The following is a 23390-nucleotide window of genomic DNA, read 5'->3' as shown; positions in this document are numbered from 1 at the left end:
CTTTCAACAGTGCTGAAGCACCCAGGGGAAGACCGCGGCAACACACAGGTGGTAAGTGCAGTCCTGTGTTTGCACTCACTGAACAAACGCCCTCACCAAAACCGACAGTTGCTGTGAGAACAGCAGTTTGTTATGCTGATGCAGCGGTGAGCACGCGGTCGTGCTGATTGTGCCTTTTCGCCAACACAGAGCGTCCTTCTCGTTCTCTGGAGCATCTCTCTTGCAGATAGGCTCTCTTTTAGAAAAGCAGTCTTGCTTCATCAACGCCGTTCGGCTCCGAAGTGAATGACAGCGTGCATTCGCTCTCACTTCCTGTTTATACCCGCGGCGCGGGGCGGAGCACGAGATGCAAATCTCGCACGCCAATGGCCCATTGGCCTGTTCTCTATATCTCGAAGCTGATAGGGGCTCCCTGAAGTGATCCCAATTCGTCGGTACGTCCGACGTACGTCGAACGTGACCGACTGAAAGGGAACCATGGTTATATACGTAACCTGAGACGTTTTCCCAGGACATGTCCTATTTTCAAGTCCTGTCCTGGCCCTAATATAAAAATGTTCTATCCATACAGAGGGGGCATACTTTAAATGTATTGAAATTAATAAGGAATCGTTGAGTAAACTTCGAGTATCATTTGAGTATCTCATTGCCGGGCCAAGTGTCCTGGTTTTCGGTAATCAAAATATGGTCACCCTAACCACAACGTCATACTTGCGGGTGGGAAAATTACTTTAAGCCCCAAGATTCTGAGTTTGGAGCATGTTAGTGAGAAAACATGCCAGGCACAAAGGATGCAGCTTGAATTAATGGTAAATTTGTTAAAATAAATGAAATTATTTATTTTTTATTTATATTAGTGTGCATGTGTCAACCTCCTGTGTTTATGCTTTAAAAGGCTACCCGTTTGGTTGTATGCATACACTAACATACAAAAAGTATAAGAAAATAAAGTATATTTTGGGCTTTGGAAGGCAGTCGACAGTCACTGTTGACAGAGCCACAACTTCACCAGGACAAACCATTGTGTTAACAGTCCACTGATTCAGCCACACTCACACAATAACATCATTGTAATTGGAGCCCCATTTCACAGGGTCACTGAGTCAGGTCAAGGTCAGAGGTCAATGAGTCAGGTGAAATCTGTTGCACCTGCAACTCAGCACAACACAACTAATAATAGAGAGCTGAGATCAACAAAACACACTCAAATAGACAAAAAACACACTAGCAAATGAGGAGCATGTGACCAGTTTTAGTCAAATGTTCATGTGTTACTCAAAAAGAACTGAAAGAAATGTTTAAACAGCAGTCAATTCTACCTTATCTAGAAAAACAAGACTCTCCCAGTTATCAAACAGTAACACACACACACACACACGCACGCGCACACACACACACACTATATTGACAAAAGTATTGAGACACCCCTCCAAATCATTGAATTCAGGTGTTCCAATCACTTCCATGGCCACAGCTGTATAAAATCAAGCACCTAGGCATGCAGACTGCTTCTACAAACATTCGTGAAAGAATGGGTCACTCTCATGAGCTCAGTGAAGCGTGGTACCGTGAGGTTGCCACCTGTGCAATAAGTCCATTTGTGAAATTTCCTCAATACTAAATATTCCACGGTCAACTGTTAGTGGTATTATAACTAAGTGGAAGCAATTGAGAACAACAGCAACTCAACCACGAAGTGGTAAGCCAAATAAAATCACAGAGCGGGGTCAGCGAATGCAGAGGAGCACAGTGCTCAGAAATCGGCAACTTTCTGAGTCAATAGCAATATACTCGGAATGTGGCACTGAGGAAAATTTCTGGTGCAATGTGATGGTGGGGGCTTTTCAAATTGCTAATTTTAAACCAAAAGTAAATTGAACACGGCCGCTCGGGCATTCATAACGGAGCGATGCGACGCAAAACAAGTGTTGTCAATGAATTCCTATGAAAGTTAAGCTTCCGTGGGCATGAACTGAAAATGCGCCAGACTGGACACGCAACGTGAATGACTGTGCAGCCGTGAATGAATGACAGTGCGGCCGTGCTCATTTAGAATTAGAATTAGAGCCAATTCGGGGGCAGGCTGCTTGGATTGTGGGTTCAGTAGCCTATTATTAATGAAAAACACAACAACAAAACAGTACAATATCAAACTTCCTTAAAAAGGCGCTTTTACATTTCACTTTGAAACCAAATCTTCCGTGAACCGTGATAATCTTGTCATTCAGCTCCACACTCTCGTGATGAATGAACTCCTTCTGCATTTGTGCTGCGACTCTCATTCAGCTCACTCTGTATTAAGCAGACATATACAGTTTTTAATTGTAGTGTCTGTTCTCTAACTGAACTAAATAAGTATTACTATAAAAATCTAAATGACGGTGGGGGCGGTGCCACGGTGGGCAAGTGATGTAACCGGTGTTTCATCTGAACACCGGCAACACTATCGCAGCAAGCCTACAACATACCTCCAAACTTCAAGTGGCCATCAGATTAGCTCAAGAACAGTGCGTAGAGAGCTTCATGGAATGGGTTTCAATAGCAGAGCAGCTGCATCCAAGCCTTACATCACCAAGTGCAATGCAAAGCGTCGGATGCAGGGGTGTAAAGCAGTGGTTCTCAAACCTGTGCAAATTTAGCATGTCTTCCTCATCTAACACACCTGACTCAACTCATCAGCTCATGCAGTAGAGACTGCAACACTTGAATTGGGTGTGTCTGATGAGGGAATGTGCAGTGGTGAGGGGTCCCCAGGACAGGTTTGAGAACCACTAGTGTAAAGCACGCCGTCACTGGACACTAGAGCAGTGGAGACGTGCTCTCTGAAGTGACGAATCATGCTTCTCTGTCTGGCAATCCTATGGGCGAGTCTGGGTTTGGCGATTGCCAGGAGAATGGTACTTGCCTGACTGCATTTGATGGAAGGGGGATTATGGTCCAGTGAAAGGAACACTTAATGCTTCAGCATACCAAGATATTTTGGACAATTTCATGCTCCCAACTTTGTGGGAACAGTTTGGGGATGGCCCCTTCCTGCTCCAACATGACTGCGCACCAGTGTACAAAGCAAGGTCCATAAAGACATGGATGAGTGAATTTGGTGTGGAGGAACTTGACTGGCTTGCATAGAGTCCTGACCTCGACCCGACAGAACACCTTTGGGATGAATTAGAGCGGAGACTTTCTCCTTCTCGTCCAACATCTGTGCCTGACCTCACACATGCTCTTCTAGAAGAATGGTCAAAAATTCCCATAAACACTAGGGTTGGGTACCGAAATCCGGTTCCAATATGGCACCGGTACTTATATAACCGGTATGTACCGGACCGAATCAGAACGCAGATTTCGGTTCCTCATTTCGGTGCCAAAATTCAAACGTGCTTTCGCGCTTTGGCTGAGCCAGAGACAGACGCTCAGCGCTGGTCACCTCACAACTCATGACAACTATTCAGTGTTTTCAACGACATCATGTTTATTTCAGGTATCAGACATTTAAATGCTCATAAGTAGGCTACTAGCAAAAAACACACCCTGATGTCTATGAAAGCGGCTATGACAATCCTTTCAGACGATTATAATTTGACTAACGTTACATGTTTTATTCACATCAGATACATGCACATTATATAGTAACTATAGCGTTTACTCTGTTCTTCTTCCAGTTCACTGGTCACTTACTTTCATGTATTTCGTGAGACGAGAATGCTCTCAAGTGTTGTAAATCCGACAGATCCGATTCTGAGGCGCAAACTAACATGGCGCCGCCCATTGCGCTTTATAGATCAACTAACACACATTGACTCACACATTTGAACATCAGATAGTTCGTGACACAGTTAAGAAGTTTGTGAATATTTTGAATAAAAAGAAAAAACGAAATAAACCCGATACAGCTGAGCTGTCAGCGCTATTGCGGCTGCTGTGTCATCATGTGAGAAACATGACGCGTCGCCATGGAAACATTAAGACGATGCGTTCTAAAATATTTAGCCAGAGAATATGATCATATTTCAAAAAAGAGCTGAAGCTCGAAGCTGGTTAGTAGCATACCAAGAATACAGACTACTGCTGTTATTATTGTAATTAAGAGTTATATTAGGCTTGTTGTAGTTGGGTTAGGTGGCTTAGGTTTTACTGTGAATTTGTAAATAAGTAAATTATAATTTGTAAATAAGTAAATTGTGTTTTGTTTTTATTTATATTCATACATTTAAGTATACATTAAACTTTTAATAAATGGTTCAATTTAAATAAAAAATAAATAAATAAAAAGCCATTTAATGTCATCCACCTCGTTTTGTGGCCTTTTTTTTAAAAAAAAGCATCGGTTCAGGCACCGTTTAGGCACCGGAACCGTTTTAAAAGTATCGGTTTGGCACCGGAATCGAAAAAAACCCAAACGATACCCAAACCTAATAAACACACTCCTAAACTTTGTGGAAAGCCTTACCATTAGAGTTGAAGCTGTTATAGCTGCAAAAGGTGGGCCAACTCCATATTAAACCCTACGGATTAAGAATGGGATGTCATTAAAGTTCATGCATGTAAAGGCAGATGTCCCAAAACTTTTGGCAATATAGTGTATGAGCCCCACAACATGACACACTTGTTGTGTATCTGTGGGCTGAGGATTGTGGGTTAACAGCCATATGGCCTTCCTGCTGGAGTGCAACCTGCCTAAAAGTGTCTTTATACAGACATACTGCTTCACACCTGAGTCTGTCAATGACCTCTGGTGGATTAAAAGCTGGTCAATCTGCTCAGAACTGATTGGAGATAATCAGAACATGTTTGAGAGGAATGCAGGTTTAAGATTAACCTACTGCAGAAAATGACTGCTGCTCAACATTAATGTAAAGTAGGACAATATGTAATCAAACTGAGAACGGAATATGATTTTAAAAAACACAATAATGTTCATTACATTTTAGGGGAGGTTGGGGTGGGAGTAGGCAAAAGTAAAAAAAAAAAAAAGTTTATCCATTATTACGATGCCATGCCTGGAAAAAATTTTTTTTTTCATTTTTTTTTTTTTAAACGGTCAAACCAATAATCAGATATGGTCAACTTGCAATTCGTAATTGAATGTGTAGAAATAAGAAACATGAATAGAGCCCTTTTCAGCATATTAGGCATGAGAAGAATGAATGTGTGCATGTTTTAAATTAATTTTATGAACATGGTTACCTAACTTGCCTTGAAGCCTTTCAGAAAAAGAAAAATATTATTTGCATATAGTTCAAATGGATTATTTACAATTAAGTGTTGTTCTTTTAAAATTATTATTTATTGTTTATACCCTTTAAATACATTAATTGCTTTAAATAAGGAGGACAATTACATGACATCCTCTCTAAAATCTAACAAAAAAATGTAGAGATGCTTTAATTTCTTCATGACATTCACCTGCAAAAGGTTTTACAAGATTTTTCAAAAACGAAACTCATTAAAACATACCTGTGGTCAGGAGTGCTACTATGGTTTCTGGGCCCCCTGGACCATTTATTGGCCTGTGGCCCCTGTCGCAATCACATCCTTTTGGGCCCACTCTCTGTTCAAGTCATCTCTGTCCCCAAGCCTTTCGAGTGAATGTATGGGGGTTTGTGAGGTGTAAGCTTATTTACATTATAAAAAGTTATGCATGTCGCAGTCCACAAATTATTCAATTGCCAAACTATAGTTTTTTTTTTCTTTTGCAATATGTTCACAGTTACGGAGGGATTCAGGCAAGTGGACCGATTACAGCTTTGGAGCCTATGCTCTATTGCTATGGATCGTCAAAAATTTTTGTGTTCTCATTGGTTGTTTGGCATATGGGACATTTCATGTGCTAGAAGAGCATAAGAAGTCGCTAAAATATGGATTACTGAAAATCACCTATATGCATATGATGCCAAACTAACTCAACTAATTTAAATGAACATACTGTAAAGTAAACCATCACTGTATATTTTCATGTTTTTCTCAGACAAAATTTATGAAAATCTATGGAAGACATATTTCCACAAAGTAAATATTGTCTGGTAATGCATCTAAAACATAACCCTTTCTTATTTTTAGTTATTTATTTTTATATTGCTTTGTAATACAAACTCAAATATTTTAAACGAAACTCATTAAAACATACCTGTGGTCAGGAGACAACTCAAGGTATGTGGTCAGGAGACAACTCAAATATTTTGAGTTTGTCTGGAGCTTTGTACCACTTACAGGCTACATTTGGTTAAATAGAAAAGATAGGGCAATGGGGAAAAAACTCACTGCACTGTTGCACTTCAATGGCTTAATGCTTGAGTGGTCTGGCCATCATCAGCATCCACTCATCAGCAAAAAAACTGGCTGAGGAGTTTGCTTATGACAACAATGTCAAGTAGAATACATATTATTATTACTACTATAACAACAATTATTCTTACTTGTATTATTTACTGTGTACAGACCAACAGCCTGGGTGTCAGGGTAAAGATATCTCACCTCATCCCTTAATGACAGCCTCTTTTGAACGAACTAGATTTCATTACCCGGGTTTAGTTAAGGTTATCTGGCTGACAGTGAACAATAACAGATCCTGAATCATCAGTCTCAGACGAACCCACAGATCCAATCCTCCAGATCAGATCAGATTAGATGTCTGCTTCCTAATGTGACAAACTGTCCACATTTGGACCAGTATTTCAAGAAAAATTGTTGGTTTTTATAATAATAGTTTCTCTTTTCTTTCATTTACAATTTAAACATGAGCCAGGATTAGGATTAGTGAGAAGAATATGTATTTAAAGGAATATATAATTTTGTAATAATAATAACATATAATTTTGTTTTTAATTTGACTGGTTTTGACACCAGTAAAACTTGAGTCACAGCCCGAAAAATGTGTGTCTAGGTCTAACTCTAACTAAATAAATAAATATGTCAGAAACAATTTCAGTCCATTTGCAATCCATTTCCACCTTGCAGCAAAGTTTGTATTGATTCTGGAACTTTCTCAATTGCACCCACGCATCGAAAAGGAATGCTCTGTCCCTTGTCTAGCTATTGTGGAGAGAAAATAACAAAATAGTAATAGATTTAAATTTGGATTTTGCAATCATAATTAATTAAATTGTATATTTTGATATACAGGCATAATATTATGACCACCTTCCTAATATTGTGTTGGTCCCCCTGACCCGTCAAGGCATGGACTCCACTAGACCCCTGAAGGTGTGCTGTGGTATCTGGCACCAAGATGTTAGCAGCAGATTCTTTAAGTCCTGTAAGTTGCAAGGTGGGGCCTCCATGGATCAGACTTGTTTGTTCAGCACATCCCACAGATGCTTGATTAGATTGAGATCTGGGGAATTTAGAGGACAAGTCAACACCTCAAACTCATTGTGCTCCTCAAACCATTCCTGAACCATTTCTGCTTTGTGGCAGGGGGTATTATCCTGCTGAAAGAGGCCACAACCACCAGGGAATACTGTTTCCATGAAAGGATGTACATGGTCTGCAACAATACTTAGGTAGGTGGTACGTGTCAAAGTAACATCCACATGGATGGAAGGATCCAAGGTTACCAAGCAGAACATTGCCTAAAGCATCACACTGCCTCCGCCAGCTTGCCTTCTTCCCATAGTGCGTAAGTTATACACACGCACCTGGCCATCCACTTGATGTAAAATAAAACGTGATTCATCAGACCAGTCCACCTTCTTCCATTGCTCCGTGATCCAGTTTCTGATGCTCATGTGCCCACTGTATGCAGTCCCATACGCAACAAACGGCAATACACTGTGTATTCTGACACCTTTCTATCAGAACCAGCATTAAATTCTTGCGCAATTTGAGCTACAATAGCTCGTCTGTTCGCTCGGACCACATGGCCCAGCCTTCGCTCCCCATGTGCATCAATGAGCCTTGGCCACCCATGACCCTGTCGCCGATTCACCACTGTTCCTTCCTTGGATCACTTTTGATAGATACTGACCACCAGGAACACCCCACAAGAGCTGCAGTTTTGAAGATGCTCTGACCCAGTCGTCTAGCCATCACAATTTGGCCCTTGTCAAACTCGCTAAAATTGTTACACTTGCCAATTTTTCCTGCTTCTAACACATCAACTTTGAGGACAAAATGTTCACTCGCTGCCTAGTATTTCCCACCTACGAACAGGTGCCGTGATGAAGAGATAATCAGTGTTATTCACTTCACCGGTCATAATGTTATGCCTGATCGGTGTATATGAGATTGATGTACAATGAAAACGTAACTTTTGGAAGTCAAAACCTACTTTTCTGTCCTAAAAGAGTCTATAACGAAACTAAACTGCTAAAACAAAACAAACATACACACACAAACTTACAATTTCACATCACAGCTTAGTTTGGGACAGTTTGGACTTTAAGTTAGGGCGTTTAACACCTGTAAAGACCTCTTGATCTGGTGGATTCATATCAAAATTGAGAACTTTGTAAGTGTACAAACAGTTTAATAAGAAGATACTTTATAAAGACAGTACATTACGCATACAGACAGGAGCCATCTTGGAAAACAGTCTCGACTAGTCGAGCCACGAACGCTGTGATAAGTGAGCTGGTCGATAGGAATTAAAGGACAACTCCGGTGAAAAATGAACTTAGGGGTAATTAACACATGGTTACCGAGTAGATCGTTCTCTGGGTTCAGTGCTTTCTTCCGGAAACAACGGACCATATGAGATTCCAATTCACAGTTCATCACCTAGCACAGCGTTCGTGGCTCGACTTGTCGAGACTGTTTTCCAAGATGGCTCCTGTCTGTATACGCGTAATGTACTGTCTTTATAAAGTCTCTTCTTATTAAACTGTTTGAACACTTACAAAGTTCTCAATGCTTCGGTTTGCAAGTAGGGACCCTCATTATGCTACCGTGTTAGTGTGAGGCTATTTTGAGCCTTGTTAGTGGTATTAACTAGCAATTTAATTTTACTTATTCTGTGCCCCATATACAAGTGTTATAAGCTAATCTGTTTTTAGAGATAAAACTCTTTACATTCGATTTTCATGAAAACGCATCCCAGAGAACGATCTACTCGGTCACCATGTGTTAAAGGGTTAGTTCACCCAAAAATGCAAATTCTGTCATTAATTACTCACCCTCATGTCGTTCGACACCCGTAAGACCTCCGTTCATCTTCGGAACACAAATGAAGATATTTTTGTTGAAAGCTGATGGCTGAGAAAGGCTTCAGATAGGCCTCCATTGGCATTCAGTACATTTACACTCCCAAGACCCATAAAAGGCACTTAAAACGTTGTTACAAAGTCCATCTCACCACAGTGACTCTACAATAATTTTAAGATGCGACGACAATAGTTTTTGTGCGCAAAAAAAAATCGAAATAACACCTTTATCCAACTTGTTCTTGTCTTCCGTGTAGGCCTCCACGACACATGCGCGAGAATATGACGCAGATCCGGCATTCAGACACATGACCCAGAAGCGATTTGTTTACAAGCAGAGGAAGACGCGCGTATCTAAGCTGTTGAATTCTACATTGATTGTGCTTTAGGTCTCGGCGTAGTTCTCAAAATCGGACTAAAGTGTGCATTTCATGGATTCCCGAACCCAGGCGCTACGTCATATTCTCGCGCATGCGTCGTGGAGGCACACACGGAAGACAAGAAGAGGTTGAATGAAGTCGTTATTTTGATTTTTTTTTTGCACACAAAAACTATTGTCGTCGCTTCGTAAAATTATTGTAGAGTCACTGTGGTGAAATGGACTCTGTAACGATGTTTTAAGTGCCTTTTATGGGTCTTGGGAGTGTAAATGTACTGAATGCCAATGGAGGCCTATCTGAAGCCTTTCTCAGCCATCAGCTTTCAACAAAAATATCTTAATTTGTGTTCCGAAGATGAACGGAGGTCTTACAGGTGTCGAACGACATGAGGGTGAGTAATTAATGACAGAATTTTCATTTTTGGGTGAACTAACCCTTTTATTACCCCCAGGTTCATTTTTCACTGGAGTTGTCCTTTAATTGATGTCATGAAATACACAAGTTACACTTATGCTGGCAGGAATGCTGTTAATTTTTCATAAATGATGTGCATTTGAGGTCATCACAGGCAGAGTATTTGATGGTGTTTTGCGTGTTTATCTGTGTGTGTAACAGAATGGTGTATTTCCTGTGTGAACATATGGCATGTAAGTGCCTGTTCAAAACTCCTACTGAGTCATACAACAGATCTCTCTCACTCTCTCTCTCACCTCACACTACAAGTCTCTAGTGGACCAGCACATAGTAAAGGCTCCACCTACACTCACTACTCAAATGAGATTCACTCAGGGATGAGATTCACCCTTGTAAAACGCTGAGCCAGCAAGAGGCCATCCGCGGGAAATACCACAATGCTCTGCTGCAGATGAGCGGGGGTCCCAAACATCACCAAATACTTCATCAGAGCAAGAGAGCATGGCTTGAAATAATAGTCTGAAAAATCTATTTTTTAAAAATGAAAACTATATAAAAAATATGAGCGACTATTCCTTTAACATAATCATCATGCAAATACACAAGAAATAGCACTATGCCTCTCTTCTGAAAGTCACCATCTGACACCCTCACTTCACTCACAGTGAGTCAGAGTGGCGATTGTAGTGCTTCCTGTGGATTAGGCTGTATATACAGCGCCTGTGTAATCTGATGGCTGTCTATGAGAGCGACCACAGCCGCGTTAAATTAAGAGTGCATCAGTAGAGCTGTGGGATTTGTCTGAATGAATAGAGCATCGTGTGTTTCTTCAGCGGAGCTCTGGAAGAAAACAATAGCGTGATTCTGTGTTGAACTGCATTAAGCATGACATGATGAGTCACATACACACTCTCACGTCACACACATTTACAAACACGCACATGCACTCACACACATGCAACCTCTGAAACGCATCCAGAAACACAGGCAGATGCACAGAAATGAGAAAGCAAAAGGTACAAACTTTTGTTTGTATCCTTACATCCCAAATGTCTTCAGAGACTAGACAAAACCTGGAAACACGGATACCTAGCTCTAAGAACATTTTGCTTATGTTCCCGTTAAATTATACAGATCTCTGAATGTCCACTTTCAAAACATGCAGTTTTTCAAAAAAAATTAAAACTTTTTTTCTTGCTTATATGTTCACGTTAAGAGAACATTCCATTTTAACATTTTGCGAACTTAATGGGAATGTACATTTGAATGTTCTCGGAACAGTAGTAAAATAAAAAAATCCAACTTTTGAGAACATTATTGATAACTTTTATTGTTATTGAATTAATGTTTTACTATTGTTACTGGAAGAACATCACACAGAGTGTATAGTGCTATATAATTGATGTGATATCCAGTGTTGTCTCGACATTTCAGTAGTCGGTACCACCAATATCCCAAAAAAAAATCACGGTTCTCTATACGGTACTATAGAAAAAACTAACAAAACTATTTTACTATTTGAAGTGAATCCCCTAGTTGGGGATGTATATTATTGAGATCCATTCTAGATGTAGCCAAAGAATTTATATATATATAAAAAGGCAGCTGTTAGATTTTTTTTATCTCTTTGGGAAAAGATAATTACATGTGTTACTTCAAACATCAACAAGCAACATTTCTTTATTTATTACATTTTCATAACTTGAGAAGCCCAAAGCTAATCTTGCCAATTAATCTTACCTAATTAAACTGCAAAAAAAAGAATATTATTGGAATGTCACTTTTCTGATTAATCTGATCTCTTCTGTTAAAAAGTAGAAGTTAATAATTAAACAACTCTTTTGTATCCTTTTCTGTGTGCTCTGAGCATATGATTGACGACTAGAGCAGAACACGTCACCCTGCCTCATCACAGTGAAATGAAGTGCTTGTGCTTGTGCCGTTTATCTTTCATCCAGAGCGCTGGCAGCTGCAAAACACAAACATTTGGATCAACATTAGTGCCAGGATACTGAAATACTCCCTCCCAATGTCTGAAAACAGCATGAAACGACATGCACAACCTGTTTAACTTCTGTAATCTCATGTGTTTCTGAGTGAAACAGATATTCAGTGATTCCAGTCATGTAGGATATGGAACAAAAACAGAATTTGATTCGATCAGGTATGTTAGGTTGTGATATTATAGGTTAATATTATTTTGTTTTTCCCTTACCTTCTTGTGCTACATGCAAGTCCACCTGAGAAGATCCTACTTGCGAATTTGGAATCATAACTGTCGTAATGTGCATTTGTGTAGTTTTAGTAGGGAAAAAAACTGACCTAGAGGGCAATTTCACATGTATTTGTTTGCCACTTAAAAGCTTTTTTAGCAATGGTGCAAGAAAATGAAGTGCAAACAATGTGTCTTAGATGTTACACTGTATGCTTTATGTTTAGTCACACAAGCCTGTCGCCTCATAAACCTTACTTTATTGCAGGCTTTGTTGCTATTTTTGTCAATGCTACACAAAATGCATATAAAAACAACATTGACAATTAAAACTTGTCCAGTGCCAATTTGCTTCTTGCCTTGACCTCGGAAAGACAGCGCTCAAAGAAAATCCCATGGTAATTATGTCATTGTGGTGGCGTTCATGTCTCAGAAATGTGATTATTCCGATATGACTCGAAGACAGCACTGCTGACATCAACACAAAAAAAAAAGTCATTTCAGAGGCAGAGAAAGTTACAATGTTTCAATGGAAGATTATTAAAAACTTTTTCTTTCGGAATAATACACACTGATGAATCGTGCACAATAAGCAGGGACATTTATTAGGAAAGTAAAAAGGTCAGTTTGGACTCCGGGTTGATTTTAATATGTGTGTTAGTGTGGCTACATACAGATCTCTGATCTATTAAACAGCTGATAAAATCTATTGCAAGCATTAATAAGCACAGTGAGAAAACTCTCACACACACATGCCATCAATGAGATAATAGCATTCAGCAGACGATGAGAGTAAATGTTTACAGCCACTGTATGCAGCCTGAAGTCATTAGCGTGGAATGCACCAATACGACCCTAATTAGCACACAGGTGTCAGGGGAACAGAGCGGCAACACAGAGTCAGAAATCATCCCCATCCACACCTACACATACACACACACAGTTCCACACAAGAAAACAAATAGTCTACAGGAGGACAGAAGGGCACAGATAGAGTTGCATTGCAAGTCTTCTAAGTTTTGGTTCATATACTGCAGCTAAATCATTAAAGAAAAAATTGCTATGGTCACTAATGTTACTTTAGTAAAAAATAGCTAACACCAAACAGGCTAAACTCTTAGCATTCATGTTTCTTGTTTACAGCAAAACATTTATGGTGATCACTATAGGGGCTTTCACAACGGGCAGTTATATTAACTTAGTTATAGGAACTAAACACCAGGGTGGTTCCCTGAGAACTAAAAGTTTCCCTAGGGCAATTTTCCTGGTTGCATTCACACCGCGAGGAACTACTGCTGTTGTGACTTTTATTTTGATTATGCGTTGGACCTTTATTTTGACAACGCAGAGCCTGAGCGCACAGCGCTCACATTCTCCGTCTTCATCTGTTTACGATCTGTTTTACAGTCCTGTCTAATACGTTATTAGATAGAACTGTTATACAAAGAAAGTAGACAGTGTATGAAAAAGTATTAGCATTCGCCGTGTGGTTGATGTCCAATGTTGCTAGCTGAGCAGAAATACATAATCATGTTTCACTTGTCCCCCTCAAAGTTGCGTTGGGTTTTCTCTTTAGGGTAAAGGTTGAGAGGTCCATCAATCGCAGTTTTTTCATGTTCGTAGAGTTAATATATAGACCAGTGGTCTAAAAGTGGCCCGCCAGCAATAATATCTGGCCTGCACCCACAGACAGATTATTTTGATAGCGGCTGGTACTGAAATAGATCTGTCATGATAGTGTAACGAAGGCCAGCTAGCGACAGCTGTGCAGGTAAATCTTACTGCTGTGACTGTAACAGTGACAGATGCTAGAGGTCACAGCCTTTAGCCTCCTTGTTAGAGTGTCCGACTCTCATGCAGAAAGACTCGGGTTCGTGCACCGCTTGGAGCGGGTGCTGCGAACCGGAGAGATTACAACATCAACAGTTGTGTATAATCAATTGCTCTTTAGTGACTTTGCCTTAAAAAAAAAACGAAAACTTTTTTGCAGCAATGTGATTATTTTTGGATGAATTGAGAGCTTTTAATTTTAAAAGTGCTGAAAGATATTTAAAAGAGTCTGTGGAATGGATCGCTATACACGCCTCTAAAATAGTGAATTGAAACGTTTGCTTATAACGTGGGGACCAACACGTAAACAATAACAAATCAAATTCAGCTTCCTTTTTATCAAAAATATTGACAAGACAACCAACAAAAAAAAGGTGCCATGCTTCGTCTCGTGGTGGCTTCTGATATTATATTCTTTACAAACAGCGACAACTTCGTTGCAGATAAGACCGGCTTTGCATTCACAAAACCAGGTAGGATGAACGCAGTTGTCTTTCCATTCTTCTTTGTATGCCCTATTTTCGCTGTCGACTTTTCTCTTTAGACTCTTTGATAATGCCATTTTCTCTCACTGGCTTAAATGTTAACATCACTGCACGCGACGTAATCACGTACCTCCAGCAGGCAAACAATTAAAAAAATGCAGTTTACTACGTGAGGATGACGAGGAATAATTATGTGTAAAAGTAGGCTATGTCAAATAATTATTATAATAAGTTATGCTCCATTGTGTAACAAGCAAATTAAAATACACATTTATTATTTAACATTCTATTAATGGGCTTATTCAAGTCCTCTTTTATTTTTTGAGTTATTTTTATCCATTCCGCATCTCTCACATATGTGTGTTTTAGCAAGGCGGTGTGTGTGTTGGTGAATGAAGATACTTAGGTTACGTGTCACTACTGCTTTATTAATTTATAAAAAAATTTTAACAGAGTAAGAACTCACTACCAGTTACAATAGACACTGTAACAGTATGGCAACAGGCAATTCTGGTGGCATTTTTCATCAATTAATTTCTTAAATTATCCCTTGACTATGTTCTGGGCCGCCATCTAGTGGTACTTTTTTTTTTGGCCTGATGCCAAATTTACTTGCAGACCCCTGACATAGACTATAATCTGTGTGTGTAGACGTTTTTTTTTTTTTTTTTGCGGGTGCTGGTGTTTCGCATGCGTTTCAGCCAATCAGCGTACACTTATTTCACTGGTAGTTCCTATTGTGCTGGGTTAAATCCTTAGGAGCTAAATTAGTTCCCCCAAAAGGAGTTCCTAGAAATGGGAGCTCTAGCGTAGCTCTACCTGGAAGACTCCAATGTCACGTCATTCATCTAGCTAGCCAATCATTTCTCGTCTTCTGTAGTATATAAGTTCTGTTCCCACCCATTACTACGTTCGCAGATACTGACACCATACTCTGGGCTTGGCCCAAAATTCCGAGTCGGAGCCTTCCCCCGGACAGCATGCCAAATACCAATAATCTTTACTCTATTTAATTTGATGTAAGTGTGAACTCGTGAATTACAAGTACATAAACTTTTATTCCAAAGTTAATTATATAACAGAATAACGGCACACACGCAAAACATGAGCAAAGCGCACACGTTTAGATTTGTGCCGAATGAGAGAGGTACGATCCCAAGTTGGTTTGTATAGCACATTTCCCACACAGTGGTAATTTCAGTTATAGTGTTTATAATGTTAATGTGTAATATGTATGTAAACATATAATATTTATAAATTTAATAATATTTTTTTTCTGTATACATAGAAGCAATATATATATATATATGTGGGAGGTTTTCTATCAACAATGCAATTTTGACCTGGTGCAACTTATTTTCCGGAAAATATGGCAATGTAGTATTCATTAAAAGATTCAATCTCACAACCTCAAACCTCAAATCCAGTGACTAGTTGTGGAAGCGATCATTGCAGCAGCCTGGGAACTGGTGCAAACATGTACCCCGATGCCCAGAAATTGATTGGAGCTGGCGAATTTAACCGTTTTTGTATGCAATGCGTATCTGACATTCTGTGAACGGTCCGAGATTATTGTTCAACAACTGCATTGCCGTAAGACCCATTACTGAGCGGTTAATACAGATCACACACACAGAGCCCCTCGTGATGAGATGCTGAAATTAAGCTGATTAGTGTTTGCACTGGCCCTACAGCACCGGCCCTCATTGGCCCTCGGGAACCCCGGCCACATCTCTCTCCCGCTTCTGCCTGCGGTTCGATAAGACGGAGCGAAAATGAGCTTATCAAAAATAATGGATTGTCTCAAACAAAGTCAACATGGAGAGCGATAGGACAGAATGTTCAGAGAGAGAGAAAGAGGGCATAGGGTACCATACAGCTAGCGAATATCGGTTTTCCTCGCCCTAGCAAGGAGAAACTGATGAGATGCAAGAGGACAGACACACACGCACGCAATCAATGCAGCGAGCGCGCTACGACCTGTGTGAGAGGAATATTAGCCGAGCAGGTTCAGCCCGCAGGCGCCCGTATGCACGCGCTACAGCCATTAGAGTCCAAACAGAAGGAAATATGGGAGTGACACGCCAGGACACACACTAAACAGAGTGTTAAAAAAATCAAACATCCCCTCACATGCTGCTGCGCTGAACCTCGGCAGATGGTTGCAAACATTCAGTGGGATCGAACAAGCGTTCTCTGCGCAATGGCAGCCATCCACGTCTGGACCGAAACACAGCACGATGGCGTTCTCAGGGCAGGGCTGTGTAATGAATAATTAAAAAGCAGAGTTTGGCACCTTGCAGGAGAGAGAGGGAAGGTTGGGACGTCCTTTATATGGCCGTGTTTGTACCAGAGGCAGTGGACGCCAGCAGGTCAACCCTCATATTATACAGTACACCAGCCAGACACAGATGGACAAGAGAGACAGACACACACAGAGAGAGAGAGTGAGAATGAGGTAAATGAGTGTACTGTAGTGACAGATGGTTTGTACACACTTTCTATCAAAATTTTTTTTATTACTTTGAATAATTTGCCAAACCCTTAACTGTACTGAGGAATTACAGACCTTTAATATAATTAAGCACAATAACAATTGTTTTAGTCACCTGAATTGGAGCCAGGATACATAAGCAAAGACCTAGAACAAGACTAATGTCCAAAATCAAATTGTTCCCTACTTTATAGTATGTGAACAGTATGACAATAGAGTACTAAGTTCGAACACATAGTATTCCTTACACCTAACCCTACCCTTAAACTTGCCCATACCACACCTGTCCCTAATTCTACCCGTATCCCACCTCAATATCAGTAAAAGTGTTTTGCAATACAATTTGAACACAGTAAGTACATTGTACTTATTTTTTTATGTAAGTACATAGTACTTAAGGCCACCTAATATAAAGTGGGGCCGGAATTCCCAATGTCAGCCAAGAAGGAATGTAGTGTCAGTGTAGAAGGTTTTTTTGTTTTTTGCATCCAAGATTGAATCATAGAATCATCAACATGCATTAAAATGATAAACAGTAAATATGGTCCATTTTGGTTTGATGTTGACTTTAGTCTCCCAGTTTTTCTCCTAGAAAGCAGAGCGTAAACTTAGAGCACATTGAGACATTTGCTTAGGTCCCCTATTTTTCAGATTTATCTATAGAGAAAAAGACCCTAGTAATCTAGTGTCTCCTCTAAATTACCAAAAGAGAACAAACAGTACTTTGATTTGCCAAGACACCAGCGTTTGCAATCAGAAGTCACCAAAATACCACATTTTTGCTCTATATTCTATGTGTTTTTTAAGTCTCCAAAAGAATTTTAGGAGGAACATCTGAGACATGATACTTAAAGGGGTAGTCCATCCAAAAAGTTCACTAACTCTCATGTCGTTCCAAACCTGTATGATCTTCTTTCTTCTTTAGAAAATAAAAAATAAAATATTTTGAAGAATGTTGGTAACCAAACAGTTTTGGTGACCATTGACTTGCATTGTATGGACAAATGTTTAGCTAAAGAATATAATACAGGTTTGGAACAACATGAGGGTGAGGACATTATTTTTGGGTGGACAATCCTTTCCGGTAGCATTTACCTTTAAAAGCAAACTCAATTCATTTTCTTTAGCTATAAAAGGGTCTCTGAGCAATACAATTTTCCTCTGGGAATTCAAGAGTTTTATTTGTCACATACACAGTTATATACACAATATACAACTGGCAGTGAAATGTAAACAGGTCCGCTCCATGGACAGTGCAAATAACAGTTACAAGAAATTAAAATAGAAATAGAATAAAATTAGAATAAAAAGTATTAACATAAGTAGAATTATAAATAAATCAAGTAAAAGATAAAAATAGGAAATAAGATAAAAATAAAAATATAAAAATTAAAATATAAAAATATAAAAAAATAAGTGGATATGATAAGTGAGCAACTGTAGACTTAGAAATAAGTGGTTAACATAAATATATATATATGTATATATAAAGAAGTATAATGTGCAAGGGTTATTACAGGTTGTTACGCAGTAACAATAGGAAAGTAAAGTGCAGTGCAATGGCAGTATGTGGATGTTAATGTTTAAACTGGATGTTTATGTGTGTGCGGGGGTGAAGTGAAGTCACGTGACTGAGTTCAGGAGTCTGATGGCCTGGGGGAAGAAACTCCTCCTGAGTCTTTCAGTCTTTGCCATCAGGCTACGGAAGCGCTTACCAGATGGCAGCAGGGTGAAGTGAGAGTTTGCAGGGTGATTAATGTCTCTGATGATTTTAGTAGCTCTACCTCTGCAGCGTTTGGTGTAGATGTCCTGCAGAGACGGGAGAGCTGAGCCTGAGATGCGCTCGGATAAGCGCACCACTCTTTGCAGGGCTTTGGAATCGTGACTGGTGCTGTTCCCGTACCACGCTGTGATGCACTGAGTCAGGACACTTTCTATCGCCCCTCGATAGAAAGTTTTCAGGATGGCTGGTGAAACCCTGAATTTCCTCAGCTGGCGCAGGTGGTACAGTCTTTGCCTGGCTTTTTTCACCTGTGTCTGGATGTGTGTAGTCCAGGTCAGATCCTCGGAGATGTTCACACCCAGGTATTTGAAGCTGCTCACTCTCTCTACCGGTGTCCCGCTGATCATGAGAGGGGAGTATGACCGATGCTGTCTCTTCCTGAAGTCCACAATCAGTTCTTTGGTCTTGTTAACATTCAGAGAGAGACAGTTGTCCTGGCACCATGATGTCAGTTGCTCCACTTCGTCCAAGTATGCCGTCTCATTGTTGTTGGAGATGAGACCCAGGACAACAGTATCATCAGCAAACTTGATGATAGAGGTGGAGCTGTGTGTGGACAAACAGTCATGGGAATGACAATTTACTGCAGTATCAATTTATAAACCTTTATCTTTACTGTGAAGTTATAGCCCTGAGGAATTACAAGCTTTTATTGTAGCAAAGACATCTGATAAAGTCAAAATATATTTGTATTTCCTTTGATTAACTGCTCTCAAAGAGGCCCAAGCATGTCTTTGATGGTGTATAGTTATTACTAGATCCATATTACATTTGTAGCATTTGAAAATGAAAAACAAACAAGACAAAAAGGTTAAAGAAAATGCTTGTGGATTTATTTGGCTTGAGATTGTTTTGGCAAGTTAGCAAGTCAAGTCTTTCTGGTTAAGTTAAATGAAAGTATCAAAGCTGATGCTCCTAACCAGAGAATTAGATTCAGGTCAAAGACAAGCAAATGCTGGGTCGGTTTCCCGCCCACTCTCTTGTTGTTTACGAACCAGGGCCTCCTCATTGTGTTTGAGCGGCATTTGATGCGTATTAACATATAAAACTCAAAATCATGGGAAGGGGTTATTGGGGCGGTCAGAGAAACTTTCGGAAGTTGTAAAGCTCCTTCAGAATCTTCACAAAACAACGTTTTTCCCCTCTAAATTCGGCACCCAGGGCTCGTCTTTCTGCTTGTGACCCCGAAGCTGATCCCAGAGCAGGGCTGAAAGAACGCATTGAGTGGGTGAGGGGCCCTGAGCGGCCATCTCAGGATCAGTCTGACAGGGTCAGGAGCAGAACTGCCCCCTCTCCTCGCCACGCTAGACGTAGCGCTAAACAAGTTACACAAAAGCTGGGACAGACAATACCGAACCACTCCTACGGACTTCCTACATCTTGGTTGTGATTAGGATAGAAAGGCACATTGCGAAAGCTGTTGCCTTGAAAAAGCCAACATTGAATTTAAACTCGAAATTATTATTATTCTTCTAAGATAACATTTCTGAGTCTAACTACTCATAGAGCTTCAAAGCTACCTGGATCCGACCTTCAGGCTGCTATATTTTCTATATGATTATGGTTCTCCTAAAACGGAACCTAAAAATTTGCTCATCTGGTTTAACCCAAAATGAGCAAAAACTGTTCAAACTGTTTGTCATAAATTAAAATCTAAACACAAACAACCTCCCTCTCTCTCACCCTAGCAACCTCATAGCAACCACTCAGAACACCCTAGCAACTGCCTGGCAACCTGTTTGTCTGATAGACTGCATGGCTTTTAAAACTTCAAGCTTTTAAAACTACTTCAAACATTCATGGCAGGCTTTTTCGAGCCAACATCAAAGTTTGCCTTGACAAACTTTTTTTTATCTTTTTAGATTTGACTTTTCAAGACCAAAGGAAATAAAAATGTATGTTTTGAGGCATTCCATCTGTGCTAGTCTATATGATGGTTGCTTGCATTTAAAACTTTAAAAGTTATTTTCTTCATGGAAAATCGGACAAAAATATTGCTGATTCATCTTGTCTGCTGGAGAATATAATTTTTCACCAATATAATAGTGGAAACATCCATTGCCCATAAATTATAAATACCACCTGCCTCTGACATCACGGCTATGAAGTAAGCTGAAATCTGATTCATGGTCTTTAAAAGTGTCTTGTCATTTACGGGATATACATAAAGTCTCTAGGTTACTTTCAAATGGAATATTCTTAGGCAGAAACTTGCAGCCTAAACTGTACAAATGCTAATGGCAAAACTTGTGCTACACTGAGACTGATGTTTGTTCATTCGTTTACAGGTACTCTGAGAGCGTTTTTCCTGCAGTTTCGGTAAGTACTGATCCATAGATCTTTTTTCTGTGCCGTTTCATAAGTGCCACAATATGCCTCTAACGTCTCATCAAACGCGCTAAGCGTTCCAATCGCTTCAAAACCCGACAGGAGCCCACACAGTTTCTCCCTGTAGTGCTGGCCTGCTTTCAGAGCCAAACCATCCTCATTCAAGTCCGCTCCCACTTCCTCTCTCTCCCCGAACAGCAGAAATCCCTTTTTGTCTTTCGCTCAAAGTGGACTCTAATCCGTTTATTAGCCTGAAAGCTATTGGGACGTGAAGACAAACCACATGATTCCTCTGCCCTGCTCCTCTCTCCGTCCCCCCCTCGGGAGGAGAGCCTCGCCTCATACTAACAGCTAGCATGATTTATACTTCTGTCGGCTCCTGCTATCTCCCCTAACACCTCGTAATGTGTCCCTCTTGCTGTGCCGCCCTGGCCAGGCTAAACGGCTAAACGACTGACAGTGAAACAGCACTGCTGGGTCAGACAAGGCAAAACCCGTCATGTCCTCTACTCTAATTAACAACCATTGCTCTCAATTACCAACACACACATACACACTCATTGTACTGCCAATGGCTCAAACACACATTCTTTCATATTATCTGCAGCAGGGGCATAGCAACAATGACTTTTAAGACCTCATGAATTAGTTTTCTGTGTGGATTTTCTATTGAAACAGGAAGTTTTGAGCATATTACACATCACAGCCACGATTTGCTACTTTATATTTTGGACATTTTCATAAAGGAATGCCGAGATTTGTCTGGACAAGACGCTAGCTGTTGGAAGTCAGAACAATCTGCCAAATTTCACAGAAAATTTTATATTGTATGATGGGAACAGAATGTTTAGCTTCAGACTATGATTCCATTCAGTCTGAGGATATAAAACATGCTTGATATTTCGAGCCGATTTCAAAACATTGATTTTGTTTTTCACTTGGGTCTGGATCATGCACACGCATTCAAGAGATGGCATTTTTCTAAGCATGATTTTAACTGAAGATGCAAAATCTATGATACATTTTTTGTCATATTTTGTCCAAATATGTTAATTTAAAAATATTTTATTGATGTAGAGCTCTACAGAGATACAATAGGATTTTTCCCATTGGTTTTTGGAATGTGACCAACAAAAGTGTATGATTCTAACACATTTTTTTCATCATGAACATATTCACAAATTAGCAATTATTTTGTGAATTTTGAAGCCTGAATACACTCAGTTAGAATTTGAATTAGAAAAATTTGCAAGAGCATGATTATAAACAGTAGATGAGTTTGGTGTTTGGTGTGATGACATTTAATGTTCCCGACAACCTCTTTAGTCCCTTTTAGCCACTTATTAGCAAACACATATTTAAAAACAAGTAAAAGAAAAAAAATCATTGAGGATCATAAAGGTGATTTGACTGATTTATTTTATGTTGTAGAATAAAATGTGAAAATATCATGCTTGTGTTAAGTCCTTATTTCAGACATTTACCCAAAAACCCATTAAAAAAAAACAGAAGTGCTAAAATGCTAACTCATATCTGGGTTTTGGCCTACAAAAATATGTCATCCCTGCATGCATTCTATAGCTTACTTACAAAATAGCTGCCCAGGTACATTTCCAAGATGGCGACCAAATTGACTGATTGGCTTTAATGCGACTTTGACTGATCAAGCACACTTGCGGCCATAGCCTTTCTGCAAAACAGTTGGCGAAGAATGTTAGCACTGGAAAATGTTAAAGCATTTTTTCAGATCGTTCCTGCACACCCAAATAAGTTGGCAAAACTCAAAATATTTGAGGTAATCAGTTACATCAAAAATGTTAAGTTCTGTCATAACTCTTGGAGTGTTTATCATGGTAATGGTTATGACCATGTTGATATGTTTGGTCTTGGCAGAATAGCTGATGCTGTAGGTTATTGCTGCTGCAGGGCAAGTACGGGACTTGCTACTGCCAATACATACACGACACGCTGCTGTGAGCAAGTAAGAACTGCTCCTGCAGTACAATAGAGTGTACATTAATTACCCGTAGCAGATCTATACAGGTGGAGCTGGGGAAGGTGGAGGGTTTCTGAAAGCGCGCTGCACTGCTAAGGCAAATGCTACCCGAGTATTTGAAGGTTGAACATGCAAGCTAATTGGCTACTGATACAGCAGGAACCAATCAGCTTTGCCCTAAAGATGACGATGTGATTATGAACAAGTAGTTAAAGGACCTATTAGCCTGCACCATTTAGAGTTTCATGGCTGAACTTCGTGTTTAAGAAATTCAATTTTTTAGTAAGCAGAACTAGCAGATTTTTATTGTGTACTCATTTTAATTGCA

At 39.8% G+C, this 23390-nt stretch overlaps 1 protein-coding gene across 2 annotated transcripts in view; it reads left to right on the top strand.

Moving 5' to 3' along the window:
- The window catches only part of LOC307131630 (semaphorin-6D-like), a 159499-nt gene that overhangs the window by 79735 nt on the left and 56374 nt on the right, over positions 1-23390 (top strand). For both annotated transcript variants that reach the window (XM_079825371.1, XM_079825376.1), the window contains exon 3: positions 21027-21057. The gene's annotated coding sequence lies outside the window, so the exon portion shown is untranslated. The remainder of the gene's footprint in view (positions 1-21026; positions 21058-23390) is intronic.

Source organism: Gobio gobio (assembly GCF_949357685.1).
Source record: "Gobio gobio genome assembly, chromosome: 9".
In the NCBI taxonomy this organism is placed as follows: Eukaryota; Metazoa; Chordata; class Actinopteri; order Cypriniformes; family Gobionidae; genus Gobio; species Gobio gobio.
The sequence above is the reverse complement of the archived record's forward strand: the minus strand, read 5'-3'. Positions and strand labels throughout refer to the sequence as shown.